This window comes from Saimiri boliviensis, chromosome 11, assembly GCF_048565385.1.
Source record: "Saimiri boliviensis isolate mSaiBol1 chromosome 11, mSaiBol1.pri, whole genome shotgun sequence".
Lineage (NCBI taxonomy): Eukaryota > Metazoa > Chordata > Mammalia > Primates > Cebidae > Saimiri > Saimiri boliviensis.
The window spans coordinates 103,049,210-103,063,171 of record NC_133459.1 but is presented as its reverse complement, the minus strand read 5'-3'; the positions used below and the strand labels follow the sequence as shown (position 1 = coordinate 103,063,171).

The following is a 13,962-nucleotide window of genomic DNA, read 5'->3' as shown; positions in this document are numbered from 1 at the left end:
TTCCTGACTTTTTAATTATCGCCATTCTAACTGGCATGAGATGGTATCTCATTGTGGTTTTGATTTGCACTTCTCCAATGACCAGGGCCTGCTGCTTTTCTTTCAGAGATGCCCTGCCCAGAGAGGACGAATCTAGAGGGGCAATCTGGCTACAACGGTTTTGCCACACTGTGGTGGGCTCTGCCCAGCCTAAACTTCCTGGTGGCTTTGTTTACACTGTGAGAGGAAAATCGCCTACTCAAGCCTCGTAACGGCAGATGCCCTTCTCCCCACCACAAGCTTCAGCATCCCGGGTCGACTTCACACTGCTGTGATGGCAGCGAGAATTTCCAGTCAGTGGATCTTACCTTGCTGTGCTCCGTGAGGGTGGGATCTGTTGAACTAGACCACTTGGCTCCCTGGCTTCAGCCCCCTTTTCAGGGGAGTGAACAGCTCGGTCTCACTGGGGTTCCAGACACCCCTGGGATATGGAAAAAAAAAAAAAAAAAAAAACTCCTGCAGCTAGTTAGGTGTCTGCTCAAACAGCTGCCCAGTTTTGTGCTTGAAACCCAGGGCCCTGGTGGTGTAGGTACCTGAGGGAATCTCCTATTCTGCGGGTTGCAAAAACTGTGGGAAAAGCATAGTATCTGGACCAGATAGTACCATCCCTCACAGCACAGTCCATCATGGCTTCTATTGAATAGGGGAGGGAGTTTCCTACCCCTTGCACTTCCCAGGTGAGACGACGCCCTTCCCTGCTTCTGCTTGCCCACCACGAGCAGTTAGACAGTGCTGCACCCACTGTCTAACCCGTCTCAATGAGCTGCACCAGGTACCTCAGTTGGAAATGCAGAAGTCGCCCGCCTTCTGTATTGGTCTTGCTGGGAACTGCAGACCGGAGGAGCTGTTCCTATTCAAGCATCTTGCCCGGAACCCCGTCTGTGTCTTTACATAGCCTTCTTGTAAGGATACCAGCCTTTAGATTTAGGGCCTACTCTAACCTAATATGACCTCATCTTAATGAATTATTTCATTGGTCTGCAAAGACCCTATTTCCAAATAAGTTCACATTCTGAGGTTCCAGATTAATATGAATTTGAGGGGACATTATTCAACCCAGTACAAGTATGGTAATGCTATTTAGTATGTCTTCAAATAAATTTTAAAAGGGAAGAAAATTCCTTTATGGAAATATAATATGGATACTAAATATGTTATATTTAGAATAGACATACCCCAAAGTACATTCAGCTGAGAATTTTATTTTACATTATTTTGATATTTATGTGTTTATACCTTGCCTTGTTCTATGAGGATTTGGGGGTGTCTTACGATAAAAATACTTAGTTTATAATATGCACAACATAAAATGTATGCTACTTATTATCAATAGTGTATATGAAATTAGAGATTCAGTAATAAATGAAGATATAGTAAAATCCTTACTTTATGTACAGTCCAAAAAGTTCAATCACATAAAATCAATGGCTACATTAATGCAAAGTTAAAAAAAAAATAGGCCAGGCTCAGTGGCTCACACTTGTAATCTCAGCACTTTGGGAGGTGGTAGCAGGAGGATCACGAGGTCAAGAGTTCATGACGAGCCTGGCCAACATAGTGAAACCCTGTTTCACTACTAAAAATACAAAATTAGCTGGGTCTGGTGGTGGGTGTCTGTAATCTCAGCTACTCAGGAGGCTGAGGCAGAAGATTTGAACCTGGGAGGCGAAGGTTGCAGTGAGCCGAGATGACACCACTGCATTCCAGCCCGGGCGACAGAGCTAGACTTCATCTCAAAAAAAAAAAAAAAAAAAAAAAAAAACCACCTCTCAATTACAGTTAATGTGTGTTTTATCTGTTTTCATTTATGTGTAAGAAATGGACCAATCATTACAAAACATGTAGCATACACTGAGTTGAGAAAGCCCCCAAAATAATCACAAAGTAGTCACTTCTGACTCTTCACCCTGCAGAAGATAATATCTTTAGCTGGTCTTCATTTGAGAATTGCACCCAGGTGAAGATTGGGAGCCAATTGCCAGTTGAATTCTATCTGAATTTACATCACCTCAGAGACATTCTCACAGTTTTAACATAGTTAAGACCAGAGAATGCTAAAATACAGATGATAAAAGGAAATATAGTCTGTTGCACAATTCTCATTATCAGAAAGGAAAGAATACATCAGCTCCTTCAGAAAAGCCAAGTTTTGCTGTGAGTTATTCAAAAATGTCTTGCTGAGTGATGAAGGGAGTAGACAACGTCCTTTTAAAATCACTAAAGTAATTGTAAAATCAGCTTTATAAGGCTGCTTCTTATCAATTGTTTTGTAAAAGTGGAGGCCATAATGCTAAAACACAACTCAGCCAAGGCAGTTATGAGAAGGGCCAAATTAACGTGAGCCATTGATTCCAACATATTTCAAGCACACAAGTTAAAATAACTGGAATGTAACTAAAACAAATACCCTTCAAACTCACCTTTGCACCTAGCCTTTTATTAGGTATGGGATAGAAGACTCTACCTGCCTGTTTTCACTGATGAACACACAGAAAGCTAATATTCTGAGCTGCTAAATCTATACACGCTTTAAAAACAAGTGAACTGACAGAACTACGTATTTCTTTAAATTTTACATTTGGGATACATGTTCCAGTTTGTCACATAAATATATTATGTAGTGGTAAGGTTTAGGTTTCTAATGAACTCATCACCAATAGTGAACATTGTACCCAACAGGTAATCTGTGACCCCTCATCCTTCTCCCATTCTCCCCTTTTTTGGAGTCCTCAGTGTCTGTTATTTCCATCTTTATGTCCATGTGTTCCCATTGTTTAGTTCCCACTTACAAGCGAGAACATACATAATTTGATTTTCTGTTTCTGAGTTATTTCACTTATGGCCTCCAGCTCCATCCACATTGCTGCAGAAGACATGATTTTATTCATTTTTATGGCTGCATAGTATTCTATAATATACATATATATTTATATTCTATGAGATATATATGCATATATATATATATGACATTTTCTTCACCCAATCAACCATTAATGTACACTTAGGGTTGAATCTATGACTTCCCTATTGCAAATAGCCCTGTGATAAACATACAAGTGCATGTCCTTTTGATACAATTTCTTTTCCTTTAGGTAGATTCCCTGTAATTGCTGAGTTGAATGTCCTATGTTTAGCTCTTTGAGAAATCTCTATACTGTTTTCCACAGGAGCTGTACTAATTTTTACTCCCATCAATAGTATATAAGCATTCCCTTTTCTCTGTATCCTTGCCAACATCTATTATTTTTTTACTTTTTAACGATAGCCATTCTGACTGATGTTACGTGGCTTCTCATTGTCATTTACCTTGCATTTCTCTGATAATTAATGATGTTGAGCATTTTTTCATATTTGTTTCATTTGTTTGCTACTTGTATTTTGAGAAATGTCTGTTCTTGTCCTTTGCCCACTTTTTTATGGGGTTGTTTTTTTCTTGTTGATTCATTTGAGTTCCTTATAGATTCTGGATATCAGTCCTTTGTTGAATGCATAGTATGTAAATATTTTCTCCCGGTATTAGTCTGTTCTCACACTGCTACAAAGAACTGGGTGAGACTGGGTAATTTATAAAGGAAACAGGTTCCATTGACTCACAGTTCCACATGGCTCGGGAGGCCTCAGAAAACTTATAATCGGCCGGGCGCGGTGGCTCAAGCCTGTAATCCCAGCACTTTGGGAGGCCGAGGCGGGTGGATCACGAGGTCGAGAGATCGAGACCATCCTGGTCAACATGGTGAAACCCCATCTCTACTAAAAATACAAAAAATTAGCTGGGCATGGTGGCACATGCCTGTAATCCCAGCTACTCAGGAGGCTGAGGCAGGAGAATTGCCTGAACCCAGGAGGCGGAGGTTGCGGTGAGCCGAGATTGTGCCATTGCACTCCAGCCTGGGTAACAAGAGCGAAACTCCGTCTCAAAAAAAAAAAAAAAAAAAAAAAAACTTATAATCATGGTGGATGGGCAAGCAAACATGTCCTTCTTCACAGGGCGGTACAAGAGAGAAGTGTGGAGTGAAGAAGAAAGAGGCCCTTATAAAACCATCAGATCTTATGAGAACTAACTCAGGATCATGAGAACAGCATGGGGGAAATCACCCTCATGATTCAGTCACCTCCCACCTGGTTTCTCCCTCAACACCTGGGGATTATGGGGGTTATAATTGGAGATGAGATTTAGGTGGAAACGCAGAGCCAAATCATATCACTCCCATTCTGTAAGTTGTCTTAGTTTATTCTTTTGTTTCTTTTGCTGTGCAGAAGCTCATTCATTTAATTATTTGTCTATTTTTGTTTTCATTTTATTTGCTTTTGAGTTCTTAGTCATAAATTCTTTGCCTAAGCCAATATCCAGAAGAGGCTTTTCCTAAGTTTTCTTCTGGATTTTTGAAGTTTCAGGTCTTACTTTTAAGTCTTTAATCCATCTTGAGTTAATTTTTGTATATAGTGAGAGATGGGGTCCAGTTTGATTCTTCTGCATGTGGTTAGTCAGTTTTCCTAGCCCAATTTATTGAATAGGGAATCCTTTCTCCACTGTTTATTTCTGTCAACTTTGTTAAAGATCAGATAGTTGTAGCTATATAGCTTTATTTCTGGGTTGTCTTTTCTGTTCCATTGATCTATGTGTCTATTTTTGCACCAGTACCATGCTGCTTTAGTTACTATAGCCTAGTAGTACAGTTTGAAGTCAGGTAATGTGATGTCTCTGGCTTTGTTCTTTTTGCTTAGAATACTTTTGTTATGTGGGCTCTTTTTTGGTTCCATACGAATTTTAGAATTGTTTAGAAAAGTTACATTGCTCAGACAATGAGATAAAAATGCAGCCTGGGCAACATAGTGAGATCCTGCCTCTACAAAAGAAAAATGAAGTCCCTAGCCTGTCAAAATAGAACTCTAGACACTGGTTGAGAAGAATCAGAAAGGCTAAAAATGGATGCCAGTGACCCAATTAAAGCTCTCTCAACTCTTGCACTTTGTAACCCCATCCCTCCCTCACAAAACTAAAAGGCTCCAGCATTCTAACCCTAATATGAACACGACCAGTGGATGTCTGTTTTCAAAAGCAATGGCTATAACTGAGTGACAAAAATTTGTCTTCCTCATTCCTTACTATGATGCTTCTTCTGGGAGGTGACTTTCAAGCCACTATATTATCCAGACTCTCTTGCATTCAAATGTAGCCATTTAGCTACATGGGATATAAGTAGAAGTGATATGTATCACTTCCAGGCCAGGGCTTTTAACAAAGTAGGTGTACCTTTGCACTTTCTTATTTACTCCTGCCAGCCAGAGGCAGAAGGCCTAAAGAGATGCTAAGTAGTGCTAGGGGAAAGAGCCTAGGTCTCTTAATCACCATATGCAAGAAGCCACCTGCTGATCAGGCATTGAACCACAATACAGACGAGAAAAAAACATCTATTATGTAAAGCCATTGAAATTTGTATAACTAGCATTATCACAATCACTTATCTGCCCCAACCTGGGCCTGCCACCCATGTACACAGAGATCCCACTACTGGCAGATATCCCATGGGAAAACAGACTTATATATATCACAGTAAGAAACTCCTAAAAGCTACTTAGAAGGCTCATTCTGAAATACAGTGGACAAGAAAGATCACAAGAAAGAAAACAAGCAGCATAAAAGAGAAAGACCAAGATAAATAGTATTCATCCTGAGAAAAGAACACAGGTTATCTATGGAATAGAAAAAAAATTAAATTTTTAATTAATGTTCTCAGAGACATTTGAAAGATACTGCTTCCATGAAACTATGACTGGATACTCCTACATCGTATCCTAACTTCAAACACACAAACCAAAATAAAAATCCAAAAGAAGAAAGAGTTCTTAGAAATTAAGCATATGATCCCTGAAATTTTAAAAATCAGAAGGGTTGGCTGGGCACGATGGCTCACGCCTGTAATCCCAGCACTCTGGGAGGCCGAGGCAGGTGGATCAAGAGGTCAAGAGATCGAGACCATGTTGAAACCCCATCTCTACTAAAAAACACAAAAATTAGCTGGGCGTGGTGCCGTGCACCTGTGGTCCCAGCTACTCGGGAGGCTGAGGCAGAAGAATTGCTTGAACCCAGGAGGCGGAGGTTGTAGTAAGCTGAGATCGTGCCACTGCACTCCAGCCTGGCACCTGGCAACAGACCAAGACTCTGTCTCAAAAAAAAAAAAAAAATCAGAAGGGTTGAAAGACAGCCTAGAACCTCTCCTAAAACATAAAACAAAAGATGAAAAGAGAGAAAATGTCAGAAGAAAGATGAAACAAAAAGAATAAATCCACAAGATTCTATATCCAGCAAATAGAAGTTCAAAAAATAAAATAACAAGGAATGAAATAGCTTTAAAACCTTTAGTAGGCATGTGGTTACACACACACACACACACACACACACACACACACACACACACAGTGGTTTAGTTTGTTCCTATTACACCAATCCTTACTTGAGGTGGTTCAGATTATAGTTTCCAAATTCATTTTGGGATTGACTATTCCAGAGAAGGTAGAGAAAAAGCACACAGATGCTTGTCTCAGGAGTATTGAATGTGTGCCCACTGCTGTCTGGGGAGATGGGAGTGGGCTCTGGGGTAATTTGTGAACATCCCCTTGGATGACTTGCAGTTGTCTAGAATAAAACTTGTACTAGCAAAAAAAAACTATATATATATATGGTCTCGTCCAGAGTTAAAGAAAGATGTAACTATTCCTAGTGAAGGGCATAAATGAGTGCCAGGCAAAATGAATGAAAAAAATATCAACTAGACACAACATGATGAAATTTTGGAACATTAAATATTAATGAGATTTTTTAAGTTAATTAATTTCTTTGCTGTGGTAAGAACACATAAGACCTACCTTCTGAAAAAAAAATTAAGTTTATAGTACAGTACTATTAACTGTAAACACAATGATATACAGCAGATCTCTTATAACTTAAGTCATCTTGCATAACTGAACCTTTATACCCATTGAACAGCCCTCTCCATTTCCCCCTCTCTCAGCCCCTGGCAGCCACCATTCTACTCTCTGCCATAGAAATGGACAACTATCTTATTTCACTTAGTGTAAGGTCCTCCAGGTTCATCCATGTTGTCACAAATGACAGGATTTCCTTTTATGACTGAATAATATTCCATTTTATGTATATACCACAGTTTCTTAATCCGTTTTTCTATCAATGGACATGTAGGTTGTTCCCACATCTAGGCTATTGTGCATAGTATTGCAATGAACGTGAGAAGACTCTAGAGAGGAAGAGAAAAAAGATCACCTACGAAGGAACAATAATACATCAAGCTACTGCTTCTTTCCCCCACCCGCTCCTCCAAGGAAAAGTCTTGTCCACCTCAGCCTCCCAAGTAGCCGGGACTACAAGCATAAGCTACCACACCCAGCTCATTTTTGGTATTTTTTGTAGAGACAGGGTTTTGCCATGTTGCCCAGGCTGGTCTTGAACTCCTAGGCTAAAGCAATCCTCCCACCTCAGCCTCCCAAAGTGCTGGGATTACAGGTGTGAGCCACTACACCTGGCCTAAGCTTCTTATTAGTAATACTCCAGGGGAAAAAATGTTTGAATATAGAATGTTTTACTCCACCTGACTATAAATCAATGTGAAGGCATACTAAAGACATTTTTAGATTTTCAAGTACTCAGAAATTTCATCTCCCATCTGTGTTTTCTGATGAAGATACTTTTGGAGATATTGCAGAGAAGTGAAATGCAAACCAACAAAGAGAAAGATATAGAATGCAAGAAAGAGTAGAACTTGTCCAGGAGTATAAAGAGAAATCAGTTCAGGGTGACAGTTGTGCATGGGGTTTTCAAAACAATCTAAATCAGGAGAGGGAGTCAGTGGGTCCCAAGTATAACATTCATACTATCTTCAGGAAGAAAAATGAAATGTAGTTTACACAAAATAAAGAGTGACCATGGAAATAGATGATATCAATGACATGGTGAAGAAAATATATATTTCTTCTCTCAGCAAGATAAAAGAAAGATAATTGGAAATTCCAGGAAAAACAAACAAGAATTATATAGAAAAGTCAAAATACAAATATGAAGCCAGCTAAAATGTGGCAAAATTTTCAGCAATTTCTATACTTATCAAAGAGAATTTATTTAATTTAGACTCTAGAATATCCTTCTTCAAAGAGCCCAGAGGTGATGGTCTTGGACCTATAAAAAAGGAAATGTTGTTTTTGCATATTATATATCTATGTAATGAATACTAATTAAATAGTCATAACACAAATTGGGGGGGTTGTGTTGATTTTTTAACTCTCAGAATGAAACTGTAAGCAACACATGAAAGATGGGTTATGATAAAGAAAGAATTTGTCATTAACCCTGAAAACATAAAAACAAAAGTCTGGGCCACACCTGACGGCTCATGCCTGGAATCCCAACATTTGGGAGGCCAAGGCAGGTGGATTGCTTGAGCTCAGGAGTTCAAGACCAACCTGGGCAACATGGTAAAACCTCATCTCTACAAAAATTAGCTGGGCATGGTGGCACATGCCTGTAGTTTTGACTATTTGGGAAGCTGAGGCAGGACTGCTTGAGCCCCGGAGGTGGAGGTTGCAGGGGGCCAAGATCACACCACTGCACTCCAGCCTGGGTAACAGAGCAAGACCCTGTCTCGAAAAAAAAAAAAAAAAAAAGGTATAGTTGACAGACTGTTATGGTAGGTGGGAGGGTAGAAGGTAGAAGAAAGGAGAAAAGGGATAGTCTCATCAGTTTACCTCTAGAATGTGACCTCTTCTCACCAATGCCACGAGCACCTCCTGGTCAGCACTACTAGCATCTCTGTCTTGATGACTGTAAGAGCCACGCAACTACTCCCCTGCCTCCCCCTATGCCTTCTTACAGTTCTCAACATGGAAGCTATACAAATCCATCTGACCACAAGTCAGACCATGTTACTCCTCTGCTTAAAACCTTGCAATGGTTTCTCACTGTACCCAAATCAAAAACAAAAATTCTTTATTTTGATCCACATGGCCCTATATCATCTCACCCTGTTATCTCTCTGACCTCATTCTCCACCACACTACCCTTTGCTCAGTCCATTCTAGCCCTGCTAGCTACCTGTAATCCTTGAATGTGCCAGGTACACTCCTTCCTTGGAGCCTTTGCTGTTGCCTCTGCCTGGAACTCTTTTCCCCAAAATGGTCACATGAATAATATCCTTCCTGCCTTTGAGTCTGCTCAAATGTCATCTCTCAATGAGGTTAAATCTGACCACCTGATTTAAAATTATTATTCCCACCTTCTGGACTCCTGAACTATCTTCTCCTGTATTTCTTTTCTTCTATGTTGAATTTATTAATGTCTACCGTATAATTTCTGTATCTGAACACTCCTACCCCCAACTACCATGTAAGTGCCAATGAATCTGAGAGCTCTGTTTTGTTCACTGAGCACTTAGAACAGTGCCTGTCATCATAGTAAGTACCCAATAAATAATCATGAATATATAAATATAGCTTGGGAGTCAAGAGGCATTATATATGGCTGATAGAACAAAAACTAGAGGTTTAAGTGTATTATTTAAAGGTATAAAAGCAACCAAGAATAAAACTGTAATAACTATCAAAAATTTGGAAATGGTAGCTAAATCTTTGTTTTTATTACAGAAAATAACTAAAATACATAGAAACAAAGTCTTGAAAGAGATACACCAAAGTACTTGCGTTGTAACTTTGCAGGAGGCAGATTAAAGGAATAAAGGGATAAAAATCAGTGATTAAAAATTGTCATATTGGCTGGGTGTGGTGGCTGGTGCCTATAATCCCAGCACTTTGGGAGGCAACATGGGAGGATTGCTTGAGCCCAGGAGTTCAAGACCAGCCGGGGTAACATAGTGAGATCCTGTCCCTACAAAAAAATGAAAACATTAGCCCAGCATGGTAGTACACACCCATAGTTCCACCTACCCAGGAGGCTGAGGTGGGAGGATCCATTGAGCTTGGAAGGTCAAGGCTATAGTGAGCCATGGCCACACTACTGCACTCCAGCCTAGGTAACAGAGTAAAACCCTGTCTCAAAAAAGCGTAATTCTTTTATCAAAAAAAGGGAGGGGGTTTTCCTCTGGAAAGTGGGACTGGGAAGTGTGACAGACAGCTATTGTTTCTCAGTATAAACTCCTCAACACTATCTTATTTTTACTATGTATGCATATTACTTTGATGAAAATTAAAAGACAAATTATATTTCATTTTTTGCTAATCAGCTGACTTTAGAAAATAAATTTTAAAAGAAGCAAAGGAATAAGTAGCTCTAGGTTCACTCTAGTACATGAACAAATATCCAGTAGATTCCCCCAAGGTACCATACCTTACGGCTGAGATGATGTTAGTCTTGAAAATTTTCAAAGTGGGTGTTACCAGTTGATCACAACAGCTATAAAAATAAAAGGAGATATAATAACATCAAACATTTGGTTTTAGGCACTTTAACTCCCTGGCATGTACCTGTACAGATTTCAAATTTTTCCTCTATTATCTGATATAGTCACTATTTGAAAACCAAGGCCTCCTCTCACATCCACCTGCTAGCTGCTAGGGAATTAGTATAATATTTTAACATTTGATCTTATTTTCTCCCTTCTGGATCATGTGGATTGGCTTTGCCATTGTATGAATTTGCCAAGAGCAAGAGTAATATGCCAAAAAAACATCTGTCACTAAAGTGCAGATTTATTATTTTTACCTAAAAGGATACTTGCTACATCAAGACTACTGCAGTCATTAAGCCAGATGAGGATCCAGCCCTGGTGGATAATCATGGACACCAGGGTCTCAGAGAACCCCCTGCTCTTCCCACTCACAGAACCCTGAAGGACCCAGCCTCAAAGGAAAGTTCTGATGAGGGGATGTGCAAGTCTACAAAGAGTTATTTGAGTCACTTTTATAGTTTCTACAAAATTTAAGGACTGAAACTAAAAATGGCCCTCAGCCACTTATTCATTGGTCAGCCCTAGCATATACAAATGCTCTTCCACAACCCCTAGCAAGCCAGGAGTGGGTAATAAAGACAGCTTTTGGCAAGACATCAGGCAAAAGATAAATTCTGGTTCTCAACACTGTATCCCAGGGGAGTAGGGAAGAAAATAGGAAGTTAATACCAAAGGACAGTGTTCCTATATCTCCACAGCATATGTTTAGGATGGGAATCAGGCTGTTACCTCAGATTCAAAGATCAACTTAAATAGCAAAGGTAAGGTGACATGCCATTCAAGGTATTTAAAACATTAGCACTAATATTTTATCTGTGCATTTATGTCTGTGCTTTTGAAAAAAACAACTGTCACTATATTGCAGTACCCATGGATAAATATATTTTTATTACATTTATTTATAAACATACAGCAATTTTAGAAGACATCTATCAAAGACAATAACTTTAGTTTTAGAACTGTTAATATTATTTATTTTCTAACAGTGTTTATTTGCAAGGACTGACTGCCTGTTGAGGTCATTCTTGGTTCTCAAAAGGAAAACCATATTATTACATAATTATCTAGACTCCCCTGCATCATTATCTAAAAGAATGGGACAAAGGATCAGAAAAGTGACCAAGCAAAACAAGTACTTTGTTTTAGAGTCTTTACATTTCAGAAAAATCATTCCCATGATGCTCAGATCTTTCAGTGCTATTAAAACATAGACTTTTAGCCAGGCACAGTGGCTCATACCTGTAATTCCAACCCTTTGGGAGGCCGTGGCAGGAGGATGGCTTGAGGACAGAAGTTCAAGACCAGCCTGGGCAACATAGTGAGAACCTGTCTTTACAATTTAAAAAATACAAAAATTAGCCAGACATGGTGCATACACCAGTAGTCCCAGCTACTCTGGAGGCTGAAGTGGCAGGATCACTTGAGCCCAGGAGCTCGAGGCTGCAGTGAACCATGATTGCATCACTGCACTCCAGCCCAGGCAACAGTGAGACCCTGTCTCTAAAAAATAAAATAAAATACAAACTTTTTAAAGCATCAGTAACCAGGAATCTCTATTAAGCCTTATACCATTCTTGTCCTCCTCAATCTCAGTCATCTCAATTCCATCCAGATGTCCAAACCAGAACCCTGGGAGCAATTCTTGTCCTCTCCCTCTGCCTCAGTCTCCACATCCAAGCATCCCCCACAAAGCCCTGTTGAATATCATTCTAAAATATATCATGTGCTTTTTCTCACTTTCTGGTTAAAGACAATCAAAGTCAACACTGTCTTACACTGAGGCTGCTACAATTAGAATTTTTAAAATAAAAACAGTAGCAAACACCTTATAATCCTTGCTATGGGTCAGATACTCCTCTAAGCACTTTAAATGCATTAGCTGATTTAGTCTTCTCAATAGCCCTAGAAAGCATTCTAGCACCACTTTAAGATGAAGAAACTGATGCACAGAGAAGTTAACTGACTTTTCCAACATCACACAGCTAGGAAGTAGAGGAGCCAGCTATCACCTCTTCACCGACCCTTTGCATTCACAAGGGCCATCCTCTGGTCTGATTTCCACATAGCAACCAGAGTGACTGTTTAAAACAAGTAAGTTGTTTTTGTTTGTTTGTTTGTTTGTTTTTGAGACAGTCTTGCTCTGTTGCCAGGTGCCAGGCTGGAGTACAGTGGCGTGACCTTGGCTCACTGCAACCTCCGCCTCCTGGGTTCAAGCAATTCTCCTGCCTCAGCCTCCTGAATAGCTGGGACTATAGGCATGCGCCACCATGCCCAGCTAATTTTTTTGTATTTTTAGTAGAGATGGGGTTTCACTAAAACAAGTCACTTTTATACAGAACCAGAAACCTTAAAGTGAGAACAGAAAACAACTTTATACTCTTCTTCCCAACAGCCTGACCAAACCAGCTCTACAGGACAGGTTCTTTCCTGGTGCCTGGGGCAAGTCCCTTGACATTTTTTGGCACTCTCACTTAATAGGAATTCTCTCTTCTAGTCAAAAAATAGTCTCATTTCAGTAATAAAAATGCCCAGTTCAGTGTGTTGTTTGAAACTCTGAACTTCATTATGGTTAATGCTTCCTCCCCACCACCCACCCAAACCTGCTTGGGCTTGCGGCCTTTGTGGTGGGGTTGGCTCTTCTCTCCTGGCCTCCTCGTCTTCATTGTCTCAGCCCCTTCAACCAGCCAGCAGTGGAGGGGCCAGGAAAGAGAGATAAGGAACAGAAAAGATCTTGTGTAACAGACACAGCTGTAATCTAGCATTGACAGACTCTAGCCATGGCAGGTATTTAAAGCTGACTCTTACTCTCAGGGTTTTGGGGTTTTTTTTTTTCATGCAGGCTAGATAGTCCTCTGTAAGTTCTCTGATTGGAGCTCATTGAAATAGGCAAAGCCTCAACCTTAGCGGGATGCTTACACACCCACTCCAGCCCCACCTTCAGCTTCTGAATCTGAAGACACATCTCCAGACTCTTTCTGCTAAGGTTGTCTGGTGTGGGCAGAAGGCCTCTTAAGCATAATCCCTTTTTAAATGACCCTACGTATATATTCCCACCAACAATTTCATACCTTGGAGCTGCCAATGCAATCTGCCAATGCCACTTATTCTCCAAATGCAGTACCTTACTATGATGCCAGTAAGCTGTTTACCAGGTATTTCTGCGACCCATGGACTCCAGAGGATGTAAGTCAAACCTTCCATGTGGTCTCCTTGGAGTATCCCTCACTAGCACACCTGAGGTAAGGTACAAATACCTGTCCTACCAATCTCTCATGGGGTTGTAGGGAAGACATAATGCACTGGAGACTCTTTCAATGCTCTCCTTAGCCTTTTCCATTTCAGTTCCTATATAGCCTTAAGATAGGTAGAGGAGTGAAGATCCACAGAAGTGGTTTCAGCACCTCTTTTGTAATTCTGCCATGGATGATCTGACTCACTTCACTTTGGAATG

General features: G+C 40.1%; 1 long non-coding RNA gene across 3 annotated transcripts in view; it reads right to left on the bottom strand.

The window, feature by feature from the left end:
- LOC120360532 (uncharacterized) overlaps nt 1-13,962 on the bottom strand; it is a 41,830-nt gene that overhangs the window by 11,050 nt on the left and 16,818 nt on the right. For 2 of the 3 annotated variants that reach the window (XR_012512554.1, XR_012512553.1), the window contains exons 4-6: nt 11,751-11,841; nt 10,391-10,456; nt 348-460 (exon numbers count right to left, since the gene is read on the bottom strand). This is a non-coding gene — a long non-coding RNA (uncharacterized LOC120360532). The remainder of the gene's footprint in view (nt 1-347; nt 461-10,390; nt 10,457-11,750; nt 11,842-13,962) is intronic. The other variant, XR_005577006.2, reaches the window with a different exon arrangement.